This window comes from Schistocerca americana, chromosome 7 (genome assembly GCF_021461395.2).
Source record: "Schistocerca americana isolate TAMUIC-IGC-003095 chromosome 7, iqSchAmer2.1, whole genome shotgun sequence".
Taxonomy (NCBI): Eukaryota; Metazoa; Arthropoda; class Insecta; order Orthoptera; family Acrididae; genus Schistocerca; species Schistocerca americana.
In genome coordinates, this window is record NC_060125.1 from 232,191,156 (window position 1) to 232,205,312 (window position 14,157).

Consider the following 14,157-nt stretch of genomic DNA (forward strand, 5'->3'; position numbering starts at 1 on the left):
TGTCTGGTAAATGATGTTTTAACCTTGGAAATCATCATGTATGTTCAAGGTATGTGTATTTTATAGTATTATTGGTGGGATACTATTAACATTTTGAATGTATAGCATATACGTTATTCCCCAGTTTTACTGGTTATTGCTCAGTCGGCACATAAATACATTCACTTATGTCGAGTTCCAGGGCTTATGCAAACTGAAAGGGATCCTTGGTTAGGTACATGTCTACTTGAACAATATCTGTTAAAGAATTTCTGTCATAGTATTGCTTTTTCGCAGTGAACATTGACTGGAGTACTTCCAATCCATCAGCCACCACCTCATTACCATCATACATCTTACCATGTTGCAGTACTCATTGTACCAATGAGCAGTTTTGTGGATTGACTGTGGAAGTTTCGTCATATCCTATAAGTTTCTTTTTCAAATTGAAATGCATGTGACATAATTAAACATGTGTAAGGAGTGTTCAAATGAAAGGTATGAAACATCATAACTAACAAACCAGTTGAAATTTTCATGTGCCGCTTTGGAATAATGTAATAGACATATAGTGGTCCCTTAAAAAATTCAAAGCTATGTCCTCAGTAGGCAAGGTGACACTCACCATTTTTATTGACATCTGAGATTGTCAAATTCATTGAACACTGAAGTGTACTGTGAGGCACTCTGTAGTCTACGCAAGTCTGTCAAGAACAAAAGGCCTGAGCTATTTATGGAGTGAGTGATTCTGCTCCACGATAATGCATGTCCATAGATCTAAAATGTTACACAAATTGTAATTGCCAAGTTCAAGTGGGAGCAGCTTGAGCATCAGCCCTACAGCCTGCACATGTCGCTCTATGACTTCTTTGTGTTTGGTCCACTAAAAAATCACCTCAAAGGGAAGTGCTTCAACTCGGAAGATGAACTGAAGGACACAGTGAAGGACTGGCTCCTGTCACAGTCACAGGGATTCTTAGAGCAGTGAATCCTTTGGCTTGTGAAGCAGTAAAATGGTTGTTCTCAGGCCATCGGTGAATACATTTGAATAAAGAATTCAATTACACCCATAGTGTTGTTTCACACCTGTTCTTTTGTATACCCTTCATAGTTACACTGTTTTACTAATTTTTTCGATGTTAGTGTCAACTTAGTTTGCTTGAATGCACATAGAAAGGCTTCTAAAAGAAGGTTTTCATAACTTTTATTTATTTATCATTTGAATTTGCTTTGTGTGCTTTTGCTTTAGTGAATGTATTTTCTATTTAGAGGACATTCATATTTACTGCCATTGCCCTCTCCTCCTCAGCCCTGTTTTTATATGTATCTGGCAGTTTATTTTTATTTGCACAGAGTATGTGTCAAATCTTTATGAGTTCCCTTAAATCTTTATCAGTTCCTTGTACACACGAAAATACGTAAAACGTGTTGAGTTCAATTTTTATATTGAATTTGGCTCTTCTGTCAAAGATAAAAAATACTGAAAACCAATTTAGGTTTTACTTTATATATGTCTTTTATATTCATCACATTAAAGAATTGACTATCACTGTTCTATCCATTCAGAATTTCAGTGCTGTTTAGAAATATAACAAGGAGAAGAAACAGTGCAGCTAGCCACAATATTGTTTAATGCACTGTTTTTGTGAACATTGCAAATCTTCCAGTGGCAGCATACATTTCTTGTAAAAATATCACAGCCACAAGAAAGTATTTATCATCTCGTATAGTACAGAAACAAATTACTTGCAGTCTTCCTTTACGGATTGTGAGACATAGACAATCTGGGAAATGAAGAGAAGAAAATAAAGAGAAATTAAAAGAACATGTATAAAGTAAAGAAAGCAAGATAGGAAATGGCAAATAGAAGAACAAAACAAAAATGTTGAAAAGTAGCAAAACTGTCAGCTGAAACTATAGGAAGGTGTGTGTGTGTAGTTTTTTTTTGGGGGGGGGGGGGTGTACATATTTATTATAGAAAGGAATCTGCTATAAACAGGGTGAAAAACATTCTGCTATCAAGTTACTAATAGTTTAATGGCAATAACCAAGCGTGTTTCATAGATGTAGTCAGTTATATCAAACTCTGTACCATTATTCTGGAGGTGATCCAAACAACAGTGAAAAGATATGTATTGGTTCCTGTCAACGGCTGCATTTAATCTTAGTAGAACAAGATACTCCTACACACAGTTGCATTCATACTCCAGGACTTTGTTGTGCTTTGCTAGTTCACAAGAATTAAATTGTATTTGCACAGAAGTAAGTGATTGCTTCAAGTATTATTAACCCTTCAGTAACGGTTATTTTTTTTCTTTATTTATTCAAGTGCTATATGTATTTTAGAGATTATCCATATTCCATCCCAGTGGTTATACAGACAGAGAACAGTGATTAGTACTTACAAGATCATAGTATTTAGGAATGATATTACAGAAATTATGTAGGCAGCTCATGGTCACAAACATCTGCTTTTGTCAATACAAACAAATTGTCTTCCATTTCTCTATAGGTAGCTACAAGAAAGAAGGAAAGTTAATGAAGTCTTTCATTACTGTAGAATTTTGAATATAGAATATTTTGTCAGGTATTTCTACTGTCTATTATGACAATATATAATGACGGATTTTGTATAATGTTGTAAAGGTATTGAGTGTCTTTGAGGCACTTGAAATGTGATACTTGTGGAAGGCTCTCTCATCTGATGTGGTCATATTCTGAAAGAGCCTTGACGTTCTTAAGAAACTAGTAATCCTTCCCAGGACAATCTTTCCTTCTCTAATTCCTACTGTGCTAAGAATAGTGAAGTTTTTTGAGCTCCTTAATCTTTAGTGGCAGAGTGCTGTGTAAAAGCCAAAAATTATCCTCTCTACTATCTTCATATTGTAACTGCATACGTACTAATACAATTTTCTGTCCTTGTATACCGTCTTACTTTTGTTCCATAGCAACTAGTAATAAGTCACTCTTTTGTACATTTGTCTGTAACACTGCAGCGTAAACCAGTTTGACAACTCATTACCAGGTTTATTTCAGTCAAGTTTTGTAGTGGAAATGACCTCACGCTTGTATGCAGTCACCTTCTCCCTCCTATCTCAAACCGAGTAAGGTAGTGCAGTGGAAAGACACTGGACTCTTATTTGAGAGGACAGTGAGTCAAGTCCCCATCTGCCCACTTACTTTTAGGTTTTCTACAGTTTTCCTAACCCACTTAAGATGAATATTGGAATGACCCTGGCCAATTTCTTTTCCCAGTCTGTCCTTATGCTTCACTCTAAAAACATCATTGTTAATGGGACGTTAAGCTCTAATCTTTTTTTCTTCTTTCCTTCCTCTCCCACTACCTTTATGTTCCTCCAAACTGGTCATCTCTACTTTCCAGTTCTTTTATTTCTTTCTTTCTTTCTGGATTCCTCATGTTCCTCCTTCATTTCTGCATTAGAGGGAGGGTGAGAGAGAGATAGAGAGAGAGAGAGTGAGAGAGAGAGAGAGACGTGTGCATAAGAAAGAGAGACATATTTAGAGATATTTTAAATTATGATTTTTTTGTCAATATGTAACTATTGAGCTTAGATGTGACTATGGTGTAAAATCAACTTGTGGTAAAAGTGCATTCCTTTGCACTTTTGAAGTATTTGAAAAGAGGTAATACATAGGATACCAATAAAATGGTGGTATTAGGTTATTTTCTGCTCAGACATGCACAAGCCACCAACTTGTGGTTTGTGACACTGGGTACTTTGTGTACCAGTGCCACTTGCCATTCCCCTCCTTTCCTGTTCAGTCTCATATGGTTCGTGGGGAGATCTATTACTCATAAGCCTCCGCCTGGGCTCTACTCTCTCTTATAATATTTTGACGTTCTTTTCACCAGATAGATGTAGGAAGAAGCAATATATAGACTGACTCTTCTAGAGACATATGCTCTTTGAACTTTTAACAGTAGACCATACTGTATTTCCCATTTTGAGTCTGAACTAACTACTGAATTTTTGAAATATTCTAGGAATTGCAGAAAATTTTTGCTCAGTACACATCATTTGTGGTAGTATTGTAAATAAGAGAAATCAATTAATCTACAAGTAAATAAAAAGTGCAGTATTAGATACTACCATAACTCTGTGTGGATGTCATGTAATTAAAGAATGTTATACAGGTTTCAGCATTGGAATAGAGAGGCAGAAGATATAATGTGATAGCTACAATCAGTTATAGATCCAAAACTGTCTCCAAATGCTGGGTGCAGGCACATGGATGTAGGTATTTGAGCAGAATCCTGAAGACTCCTTGTTTGTGTTCATCATCTACAAAAGAAATTAAACAAATCATTGGCATTTTAAAGCATTATGAAGCAGTGAGAGATGACTCAATAGTGACAACATTGTGAAATACGACAAAAGAAAGTACTATGGTTGTATTAGTAGACTTTTCTGAAGATGTCAGGAAACTTCATAAGATATAATTCTCTGAATGACACTGAGCATTAAGCAGCCCTGTACATAAAAAAAGGAAACTAGAAAAAGAATATTAGGAGAAAATTTTTTGTCACCTGTTTACATAAAAAATTCTGTAATAGCACTCCATCTTGACGAGCAAATTGGTTTCAGAAAGGGAAATCATTCATATCAAATTTTCAGACTGAAAATCGAAATTGTTCATATTTATTGATTATAAGAAAGCATAAGATTCCATTAGTAGGAAATCATATGATACTCAGAAAGATTTTGCAATGCTTGACACGTCCAAAACTTCGATATATGAAACTATCAGAAGCACATATATATATCAGATGTCAAAACAAATATGCTGTGTTTACAAAGTGCTACCTTATCTCTTTCAGTTGAATTATGCAAAAGTAATTCAAGAATGGAGGAAAGTATTGAGCTAAAGATGAAGCAACTTTCTAGATGAAATTTCCATTGAGTACTGGGCTTTCGGTGTTAAGTGAATAGCAGAAGGGAGGGGGTAGGGCAGGCTTTCAAATTACTTGTCGCTTTCCTTCCGTAGCCAAAGTTGATGGTTCGTGGACTTGCATGCCAGCTATGAGGAAAAATCATCATTGAGATTGTGTTCTAGAAATACCAGTGCAGGTCCTGATGTATTGAGAATTAACTTTAGCAGCAAAATAATGTGAGTTTCTACATGGCTAGAAGAGTTCAGTCAAGACTGCATAATACTTCTTTTGCTCCAAAATTCTCAGATCGTAACTCTGTTGTACCTTTACTGTGTCGTGTGTGTCCTGTTTACCTGTGCTCCAAAATAATTCTCAGATATTAACTCTGTAGTACCTTTATTGTGTCATCTGTCTCATGTTTACTGTGTAAATCCTTTGCCACCTATCCTTCAGCATCGCCGTGGAGAATTGTATGCATGTGACATTGAGACTTCTTCCTCTAAATATATATTTACTTAGAAAGCTTCTACACAATTTATGGTTGAGGATACTTCTTAATATAAGGTTTATTTGAAAAGTAAGTGCTGTTCAGTCACTAAAAAAATGTGAGCACTAGAACAAGGCTTGTATTGGCAGTTTTGGTTTCCTACAATAATACTTTCATTTTCTATGTTGTCCCTTTTCATAACATTGCATACTGACTTCAACTGCATCATGTAGCATTCGACTTGAGGCAGTTGAACCCTAACCCATCAAGCCATTGTGCAGTAAGTGGTAATAGTCACTGGCCGCAAGATCGATACTTTGTTCAAAAATTCCCAAATCTTAGATTTGATTTGGGCACACATTTTGCAGTATTAAGCTTTTCGATGATTGTTGTGTAAATAGTGATGCATCCAACAAGAAGAAATTCATCAGCCAGAGTACTTACCATCAGTCATGATCAAATTGTAGTTTTTGGTCCACTTGCACAATTTCATCATTCTGTGTACGCTACCTGCCAGTCTGTCTTTCATTGTTCAAACTTGTACAGACAGCTTTAAAGATTCAGCACCATTTTCTAGCCTAGCCTTTCCTTTACTCATTACTGTAAGCCCATAAATTAGGCATAACTCATGATGTTAATTTGGGCAGATGCAGAGCTTTTTGTATATTCAACTTGAATTTTAGCTCGCACTTTACACCTGGCAGAAGCAACAATTTGTGAAGCTGTTGTTTGACTTCACCCATAATCAAATATCACCGAATCAAAACAGTGACTGGTGTGGGTTTGTAAACAACCTGTAAATGTCAGTGCTTCTATGCAACTTTATTCTGAGCTGCCAGCATTAATATAAGCAAAGGACCTCAGGCTTTTTTGATGTTTCTTAGTATGAGCAGTTTTCTCCCCCACATCATTGGTGTATGGAGTGAGGCAAAAATATTTTTCTATGTGCCTCAGTATGTGCTCTTAATTTTTTTAAAAAAATCTTAGTCCCATTATCCCTATCCAAGACATACGACGGAGACAGCAAAATTGTCAGATAGTCTTCCTGGAATACCTGTTCTCAAAACACACCCAACAACATTTTGCAAGAATAATGTTAATTTTCTTCAAAAGGTTGCCACATAAGTTCCCTGAGCATCTCTGTTACCTTTATATACAGGCTATACTGACCTTTTATAATCCTTTAGGTTTGTCCCTGAAAATGTGTCCCCTTTTTCGTCTTATTTGATAAGAACTGCAAACACTGGAGCAGTATTCAATTCTCGGATGTCGTTTGCTTTGCAGTACAGTTTCCCTGAGCGCTTACAATGTCTCTCAGGTTGCCATTTGCATATTGCTTCGCACTAACACACTAAATATTTGTACACTGCGATGTGCTCTGAAAATTTGTCACTAATCTTGCAGTCAGATACTATTGAGGCCATTCTTTTAATATGGGCGTTATCATACATTCATCCAATTTTAAAGTGTGATAATACTCTCAGGTCATTCCACATTTCCATACCAACATCGAGCAACAATATTTCTTTGTGCACAAGAGCACATTCAATGAACTATTCAGTAGTAATGCTGATCCCATCTAACAAACAATTAGTTACCGATAGGCACACACAAAAGGGAAAATACTTTCTAGCTGGTGAATTTATCTTTTGTGAGCTATAGGAAATGCAGATGGACTCGTTATGGGAATAGTGTCAGGTGGAGTCATGGAGAACATCGGGGGGGGGGGGGGGGGGGGGGGCTACTGGCGCGGAGGGAGGCACCCCTCACTGCACAGCTTCTTGTGTTGGTTTGACTACCAGTTAGCTGTCCATCAGCAATGGCCACTGCCAAACTCTTACCAAGAACAAAGTTGACCACCTGGTGGAACAACGTGCAGCTGAGCACAGCATGCTCAGTATCAAAGACTGCTTTGCAACACAGGCCATCTGGATGCTTCCCTCCACCACCAGCTTCTCTGAACTATGCAGATGGGTGTTATCCTTACGATACATCCTCTGCTTCCGTAATTGTCCTAGCCTCAATATCAGGTAACCCACTGTCCCTGCACCCTTCATCCAACTGTTCCTCCTTCCGTCATCTTGACACCTCCTCCCAATTTCACATCCCTGTATTTCCTTCAGCATGCACCACTCCCCCCGCCTCCTACAACCGGGCATTACATGGCTAGCCCGTATACCTGCCAGTTCTCCCTTCCACATTCCTATCCTGACTGACTAGCCTGCCTGCCTCCCCCCAAGCCACTAGCTAACCACCTCCAATACCTCTCCCTGCAAAGGTAGATAGTGTGTTAGAAAGTGTTTTTTTGTTTGTGTGTGTGTGTGTGTTTCTTTGTTTGTTTGTTTGTTTTACTCTAGCTCATTAAGGGATAACCCGAAAGCTAGAAATTGGTCTCTGTGTGTGTGTGTGTGTGTGTGTGTGTGTGTGTGTGTGTGTGTTTTTTTGTGTGTGTGTGTGTTTCTGTGGGTGCGCACACCTATTGGCAGCTTAATGCTTCTGCTTTGTGGGTGAGTGGTCCCCTTTGATCCAAAAGTACTTACATTCTACTAGAACCTTCCTACAACATTTGTGTAAATGGATAAAAATAACAGCCCATATATGCTTCCTTGGGACACACACACTGTGTGTGTGTGTGTGTGTGTGTGTGTGTGTGTGTGTTTTAATAAAACATGCCTTCCTTTGTAGTTATCATGTTACATTCATCAAAAATTCAGAAAGCTATGAAATGGTCTCACTTCAGTTGCACATCCTACTTGTAAGATATCTTGTGCAAACAACCATGAGCTGTGTTTCACAATGGAGTTTTTACAAAACTGTTGCTGATTCTTTGAAATTTGTGTCGTTTCCTGTGGGAACAACATAATCTTCGAGCTTAGAACATTCCCAAGGATCTTTCAGTAGTGGATGTTAGGAATGTTTGTCTGCAATTCTGTGCATATGTTCAGTTACCCTTTTGTAAACGAGTGATTTGTGCTTTTTACCACTCAGTTGGGTTACTCCATATTGTATTTAATACAAAATCCTCTGGGAGCTACCTGGGCACAGAATCTTGTTAGGTTTAAGTAGTTTGAAGTGTTTTTTGATATAAAGATTGCTTATTTTAATATCTCTCATTTTTTAGTATGTGCATTGATCAAGCTTTGGTAAGCCAGTATCCAACAATACATTTTGAAGTGCTGAGTTTCATACTATTTCCATCTGATGTCCTCAGATACATCATCAGACAGATCCAGAGTGTTAGGATGGATGGTGTAGATTCTTTCATTGACTTAACGAAGGACCAGAAATTGTAGTGATGGGCCTTTTGGCAATATCAGAATGTGAAAATTACTGTAAGCTTTATGCTCAGCACTTCTTACAGATGCATAGGTTTGTCATTAGTTTCCTGTATTATTTTTTGTAACTTGTCTTTTACATTGAGAGTGTAACAGTTTTAATTTTCACACCATTCTGTAAATAGTACCATTAAACAAAGATGAATTCTTTATGTTTTACTGTTACCTTACTTAGTACAATACTTATCTTGAGCATGGGTGTGATGTGTTTGAGTTTTAACAACAGCTCTTCTACGTTTCTTGAATTTGAACTAAATTTTCTTGCTGCTTCTTTCCAGATCCTTGAAAATAGCTCCCAATCAGTTCTACCAAATATGAATACTCTGCAGCTTTCTTGATGAACTTAATGCCTTCACTGACCCTTGATCATGGAGTAGTAGTGTCATGGGTATAAACCCCATCTACTTAGTGACAGTCTTGTTTATAGCCAGGGAGCCTCTCTCATGAACTATGGGACGAATTGTTCAGGATGATTGTCTGGTAATGTTTTCGGTATTACTTTACATTCTGTTTGTCCACATTGATGGTGACACATCCTTCATTTTCTCTGGCATTGCTAGTCACATTATAGCCAAGCTGTATTACTATCGCCGTATGCTCAGAGTATTTCCATACTCTCAAGTTTAGTGTCTCTTTGAAAGAGTGAGAGACTGTTATGTTTGTGTTACGTGGATCATGGCGTGCAGAAAAACTGGAAAAGAAGAGATTCAAAGCATTTGAAGTATGGTATTAGAGAAAGTTGCTGAAAATTAAGTGGCCTTATAAAAAATGAGGACTTTCCTGGCAAGGAAAGTAATATGTAGAAATCACTGATGAGAAGAAGGGGCAGAACAATAAGCTATGGTTTTAGACATCAGGAATAACTTACATGGTAGCAGTGTACAAATATTTAGTGTGTGTGTGTGTGTAAACACTCCTGGCTCATAGAAACCAATCTAAGCCAACCGATGCTGATTACTCTTTTATCTATGTGAGTTCATAGTCATATACCATTTGGACTTAACCAAATTGTTCTGCTTGTGATTATAATTAGTTTACTTTCTAATCCATATATCCAATACACATTGCCCATGCGTTTTAAAATTTCTGAACTTCAGATTTAAATATTTACTATCCAATCACTTTTAATTGTTGTTTTATCTGATGGCGGGTATCATTGTGAGATCATAGTGTTCTCTTTCTACTATCATGTCTACCAGTCCCTCAACACAGTAGCAGGTAATGACTTAACCTTTTTGGAGTTCCGTGATGTCTGGTCATAGTTCAAACATTAAAAAATCATCTTGCCACATTTGTGAACTTTGTTAAATTACTGCACAAATGAACAGGTTATAATGCTGATAAACTTTCAACAATTGCACAAGATGTAACTATTCAGACAAATTTGGGTAAATCAAGGCACAAAGTTAACGCTGATATAACTAAAGCATCCACAAATCGTGGAACAATCAATACTATTTTAGAGTTGAAAATTACTTACCTAGAAGGATTGAACATCTGTCTGTGAGAGACTGAAACCCTCTGGCTTCATTGTATTTAATTTTCTATGTTGTAAATATATTTTTGTGTTCAACTTACATTGGGATTGATGGTTATTGTAACATCATACACTAAATAAACAAACAGTAAATAGAACACAAACCCACTATCAAAGAGGTGTTTAGTTTTTGGAATGAGTTACAACTGGAGTGTGAGGATGAGAGAGAGGCATTTATCCTTTCCAAGTAAAGTCAACATACACAAAAGCAAAAACTTAAAATAACACTAGTTACATATTACCGTGTATTATAAATCTCATTAAAGTGAATTGCTATGCTAGCAGAAATGTTTAACTGTCTTACTAAAAAGTGAAAAATAGTGTCAGGCTCTTGTGTAACAAGTATATAGACATTCAGAACTAAGCACTTTCCTTTGTCTGTTTGTCCTTGTAATTTAAACAAATTATCTAAGATAAATCTAGAAAATGTATCTATTGTGAATAGTACAACACTGTCTTTTGACATACTACTTCAACACTAAGCATTATTAAAATTACCAAATATGCAGCAACCAGTCGCAAAATCATGTTTTATTTATTCACTTTTGCAAATCGATTTCAACTGATTAACGGCCATCATCGGTGCTTTCAACCAGTATGTGGGCTGAGTAGTAATACTGTATTAAGCAGAGGTCAAAGATAAAGATTTATCTTTGACCTCTGCTTGAAACAGTATTACTACTCAGGACACATATTGGTTGAAAGCACTGAAGATGGCTGTTAATCAGTTGAAATCAATTTGCAAAAGTGAATAAATAAAACATGATTTTGCAACTGGTTGCTGCAAACTTGGTAATTTTATGGTTTACGGTCGCTGCACGCCTTGGGAACCACATGGAGCCCACCATTCACTAGTCATTATGTTTACCAAAGTAAGGCAGATGATACGTACAAAAACAGGACCAATCATACTACAGATAAAGCTTAGGATACACTAAAAATAATAAAATAAATTGAACTACAGAGGCTTAAGCAACATATTGAACACTATTCAGATTTTGGGACTGCACTGTGAAAGAGGCTTTATTACAGCTTTTCAGTGTGACATAAATAGAACACAAATATCAGTGGTCGGATGAATTTAAAACAATTTTAATGATATCTGTTCTGAAATTATTTCTATGAATGACATGTGAAAGATAAATATGAAGTTATTTAAATTTTAGAAATAACCCTCTTGGGTGCCATCACATGATTGTGTATTTTTTTCATAATTTCACACACTTGTAATTGTTTTTGAGGCGTTTGATAAAATAAGATTCCAATTTATAGCAAAATTAAAACAAATTGGTAATGAGAATAATGATATTTTTATAATGAAGAATACATTTTACAACATAAAAGTAGGATAAGAAAGGGTAGATTGTTGCAGTTGATGTAGAAATCCAATGAGATGTTGGAAAACACAGTATTTTCTTGTGACCCTTTTTTAAATGTTATCTGAAAATCTTTGAACAGGGAACTGTAGCTTAACTCAAATAGTTTAGTGTTCAGCAGCTTAATATTTGCTTGCAATGTATGGAGTGGGAGATGAGGCTAGAAAAGGTTAAAGATTCTTTTGAAGGGAGGTACTGGGAGGAGGAAAGCTTATTGCTGAACAAACTAAATACCCCTCACTCTCTTTCTCTCCAGTATTTCTATGCAAACACTGACCTTGCAAAATTTGATCATTTGAAGTGTGTCCAATTAACTGCAGCATATAATCTAGGTCTGAAAAATAAAATAAATAAACAGATTTGATATGACATACACAATATTTCAGAAACGATCAGAAGTATACAATTTTTCTCATACATCTTGAAGCATCTTTGGTATTTGGACATACTACTGCTCTTTACGCTAGGGAAAATTTATTTAAGGAAAGAAGACATGATGTACAGGGAAACCCTGACACACAAAGTTTTGATTCTGAAATTTCAGGAAAGGGAAGTAGAAAAATTTCATATCATATCCAGCCCTTTCCCTTTGGCATTGTCTGCATATCATTCAACACATATATTGCATGCATCCCCCTCCCCCCACCTCCCTCTCTATATTCACCTCTTCCTCACCCCCCCGTCTGAGAGAAGTTCTTGTGATGGAAGTTGCAGTTGACATAGTTGTACTTGATCGTTCTTGCAACAAATGTGAGGAGGCTTTGACAACACAATGTCTCCATTTTTCCAGTGGTTACAGCAGCATGCTGTGAATAGTTTTTACTATATTCAAGTGAAAGCATTCTAATAATAAACAGAAATGTGAACTTCATGATCATGCAACTGTTTTCTAATTACTTGTAATCAAACCTTTTTTTGTAGTGACTCTTGAGTCTTTAAAAGTAGATGCTCTCTGTAATCTGGCCTCACACTGTTTTCTGTCTATGGCAGTGGCCACACCACTTCACTCTCTCTTATGCTGTAACCTGGTGACGCACTCTCTTTCCATCTCCGAGACTCTTGATACAGTAGTTCGCTTTCTTTCATAACGTAAGTGGATGTCATGGTGATGGTCCATGTTTGAGGCTCTACGTGTAGAAGCTGTGGTGTGCAGAGTTGCAAGTTTTGTGTTTATTTCTGGGTTCTTTGTTGTGTGCCATTTTTTGTATATTTCTTGGACTATGGGCACATTATTCAACTGCCGTATATTTCCTCATAGACACTGTGACAGCAGCAGACACTGTAATAATTCAAGAATAGTAAGTTTCAGAATTATTTCTGAGGCCCCCACATGTTGTTTCCTTGTACTTACTCCTGTAGTCATGTTGGTATGATGTGAAGCCAGAAAGTGGGTGTGGCACTGCCACAAATTTAGGTGTGTGCAGATGGCAACGCCTTAGTGTTGCCAGAGCTGTGTTGATGGCCAATAGTTTATGTATGTCGTCTTCTGTGCCTGGCATGACGTGCACATTATGGACCACTGTGAGGAATGAATGGTATTTGTATTGGTACAGGAATGCTAGTGGCAACAAACAAACAAACATTATCCATTTGTATTTATCTTATTGCCATGGTGGTGTGAGATGAATATGGAGAGATGCATTGTGCAGGGTGCTGCTGACCCTTGCGCCTGCCTCACATCATCAGATGAGGCTAATTTGTAAATGTCTCTTTGGTAACACCTCAGTGTCTCTGCTTCTGTTTTGATGGCTGTTGTTTTTATTTTTTAGTCGATAGCACTTCACAGTTGAAAGCTGTCTGTAACTTTCCAACTATAGGAACTTCCCATATGATGTATCGACTGTTGAGTGTCTTGTTGTATGGTATATATATCCACCCTGACCCTCTGTCCCTCTCCCCTCTCCCCTTCCACCATCTCTCAGTCTGTGATCTCCTACCCACCTCTCTGGGTTCAACTCCTCTCTCTGTCCATCTCATTCTCCCCCTCTCTGTGTACATCTTCTCTCTCTGTGTCCATCTTATTCTCCCCCTCTGTGACCATCTCATCCTCATCTCACTGTCCATATCTTGTGTTTCCTCCTCTCCCTCTCTCTGACTGTCTGCTCCTCCTCTCTCTAACGATGTCCTCCTCTTCTCATCCTCCCCCCCCCCTCTCTCTTTGCTTCTCCTCCTCCCCAGTCACTCTGGCCATCCTCTGCTCCCAGTCTCTCAAGCCAATTCCCCCCTCCCTACTGTCCATGTCCTCCTCTCACCTATCTCTGTCCTTCTACTTCCAACGACCTCTCCATTTGTCCACTCCTTCCTCCCCCTTCTCTCTGTGTCCATCTCCTTCTCCTCACTCTCTTCCTCACTGTCTCCCCATATTCTTCTCCCCGCCTCTTTGCCCATCTCCTCCAACCCCTTTCACCAGACATGGCCTCCCCCCCTCCCCTCTCTGTACATATTCTCTCCCCCATATCAATGTACATATCCTTCTCCCTCCTCTCTGTTCATCATTTCCTCCCTCTGTTCCTTTTCAACCTGCCCACTACCCTCTTACACTTCCCATC

General features: G+C 37.7%; 1 protein-coding gene across 3 annotated transcripts in view; it reads left to right on the forward strand.

The window, feature by feature from the left end:
- The window catches only part of LOC124622378 (THO complex subunit 2), a 312,497-nt gene that overhangs the window by 230,500 nt on the left and 67,840 nt on the right, over window positions 1-14,157 (forward strand). The window lies entirely within an intron of this gene.